This window comes from Oncorhynchus mykiss, chromosome 28 (genome assembly GCF_013265735.2).
Source record: "Oncorhynchus mykiss isolate Arlee chromosome 28, USDA_OmykA_1.1, whole genome shotgun sequence".
NCBI classification, from domain to species: domain Eukaryota; kingdom Metazoa; phylum Chordata; class Actinopteri; order Salmoniformes; family Salmonidae; genus Oncorhynchus; species Oncorhynchus mykiss.
In genome coordinates, this window is record NC_048592.1 from 15,295,001 (window position 1) to 15,297,683 (window position 2,683).

The following is a 2,683-nucleotide window of genomic DNA, read 5'->3' on the forward strand; positions in this document are numbered from 1 at the left end:
CTGAATGGGTAGCTGTGTGGGGGGCATGCCTGCTCCTGCTAGTCCAAAGGAGACCTTTGATTGAGTGTATGATAAGTTATAGGCTTTTCTTCGATGCCCAGGCCGGGTACCCACAATGGTTTGACCATTTGCTTTTGTAAGAAGAAATGCTTCCTCTCTCCCTGTTCTCTATCTCCAGCACTTCACTGATACCGCTTGTTCCCTAGCCACCCTATATTCCAAACCACTGCTTCCCCCAGTGTGTAGATTGACTCTTCCTTGCAGGCGGATGCAGAAATATTTCGAAGCGTTGCCATAGCTCCTAGCAGAGATGATATTGCCAATGCAGCAGCGTCTCTCTACCTCTTTAGTTGAACCCTTTGTGTTCGTCTTTTCCTGATATTTAAAGGGGCAATCTGGGATTGATGGCGGGGTTAATTCCCTAGACCAACTATACTTAAAAATGTATGCACGCGTGACTGTAAGTCGCTTACTATACATCAGTTTGAATACCAGATTTCCCCTTTAATTGTTCTTTGAAATGAATGGTGACCTCAGGTCTACCTCCAACTTATTCCCACAGTGGCAGCAGCCGTATCAGCCAGCTCCAGGGAACAGGGACTAAGTGTGGGTGGGAGCCCCGCCCCGGAGAGGAGAGTGACAGGATCTGTTGGTGAGAGGAAAAGCTTTCTGGACCTCTCTTGAATTAGTGAACTTCCTCATCTGGCATTCCTGTGATTATACCAATGAGGAATGGCTTCACTGAAATGTGTTATTGTTTTGTGGATTGGTCTTCATCTATTTGAATATTTAAAAAATATCTCGTCTCTACGTGATTTTGTAATTATGAATATTTCCATAAAAAGCCTTTTTTGAAAGCAGCCAAGTGAACCGAGGACAATAGAACCATCACCACATGGTCATTCCTGTTAGTGATTACTAAAATGACTCCTTCTGAGATATGTCTATTGTGGACAGAGTGGGGGAGGATGTGAGCCAGTGGAACCACAGTCAGACACCAGCTCCGGGCGAATCTCAAAAGCCTTTCCTCGATTCCTTGTGTCCTCTCCTCGCCTCCTAGGAACAAGGAACGACTTTTGAGAGTCACGCTCAGTCTCCTTGCTTAGGGCCTGAGAGAACAGAATCAGGACCCTGGAGGTGAAATGTACCATGGGTAAACCGTCACATAGGCTGGCAGAGATGAGGGTTCTGCTGGCCCCTCCATTCCCCCTTCTTCTTCCTTTCTCCTCCCTTTTTCTTTTCCTCGCCCTCACCCTCCTCCAGCACTCACGAACAGCGCTTCAAAAATATTTGTCATTTCACAAGAAAAAAAATTACGAATTTTGATAGTGGCTTTTGTATCCCCTTTCCGGGGTGAAGACGTAGAGGGGAGGTATGGCAAAAATGCAGAAAGGACAGAAAGAGGGTTCAAGCTAGACTGTGTTTTATGTATAGATCGAGTGCCTGGTGAGATTAAATCTTCCCTACATGCCTCCTTCCAAAATGAAAGAAACAGAGCCTTTTAACAAACACACACACATTCACACACTGATACACACGTTCACTGGCTCACACAAACACAGGCACACACTCACCCGCTCGCTCACAAACCTCCATGAAGTCTCACGGTATGTGTAACCATGTTTATTGTCCTTAGCAGGGGCAGCATTTTCTGTACGCAACCGTCAGGGCAGCCTGGCTTGATTCTCTCTCAATTGCTTTGCAACATACCAGAGAACCACAGCCAGAAACAAGGGTCGTGATGTTTAAAGTGGACTGACATACTGGACTCTTGACCCTACAATAATGATCAATTATTGTCATCTGTCACTGAGATTTCAGATCACATCAGCAAACGTCCCTTCTTACGGAGGAGGCCAGTTGTTGAGAAGCAAAAGTTGTCTTGTACAGAGGAGGATCGTTTGTCTTATTTACCAAGCGCAAATCAAGTCCGTGACCTCTGCATTGTTTTTTGACTTGACGTCGGTTCTACGTCGTCCAATCAGACAGTTGTAGAACAAAGCAGAGCAAAGCAGCAGAGCTGTTTACTTCTGTGTGTGTGTGTGTGTGGGTGTGCGTGCGTGCGTGCGTGAGTGAGTGAGTGAGTGAGTGAGTGAGTGAGTGAGTGAGTGAGTGAGTGAGTGAGTGAGTGTGAGAGAGAGTGTGAGTGAGAGAGAGTGTGAGTGAGTGAGTGAGTGAGTGAGTGAGTGAGTGAGTGAGTGAATGAGTGAGTGAGTGAGTGAGTGAGTGAGAGAGAGTGTGAGAGAGTGAGTGAGTGAGTGAGTGAGTGAGTGAGTGAGTGAGTGAATGAGTGAGTGAGTGAGTGAGTGAGTGAGTGAGTGAGTGAGTGAGTGAGTGAGTGAGTGAGTGAGTGAGTGAGTGAGTGAGTGAGTGAGTGAGTGAGTGAGAGAGAGTGTGAGAGAGTGAGTGAGTGAGTGAGTGAGTGAGTGAGTGAGTGAGTGAGTGAGTGAGTGAGTGAATGAGTGAGTGAGTGAGTGAGTGAGTGAGTGAGTGAGTGAGTGAGTGAGTGAGTGAGTGAGTGAGTGAGTGAGTGAGTGAGTGAATGAGTGAGTGAGTGAGTGAGAAGCCCTGCAGCCCGAGCCAAAGGAACTCTTTCATGTTTCCCCATATGGCACACTCTATGCAATCTATCCCCCGTTATGAGCATGAAGTAAACAAAACATTAGGTTGTCATTAATCACTG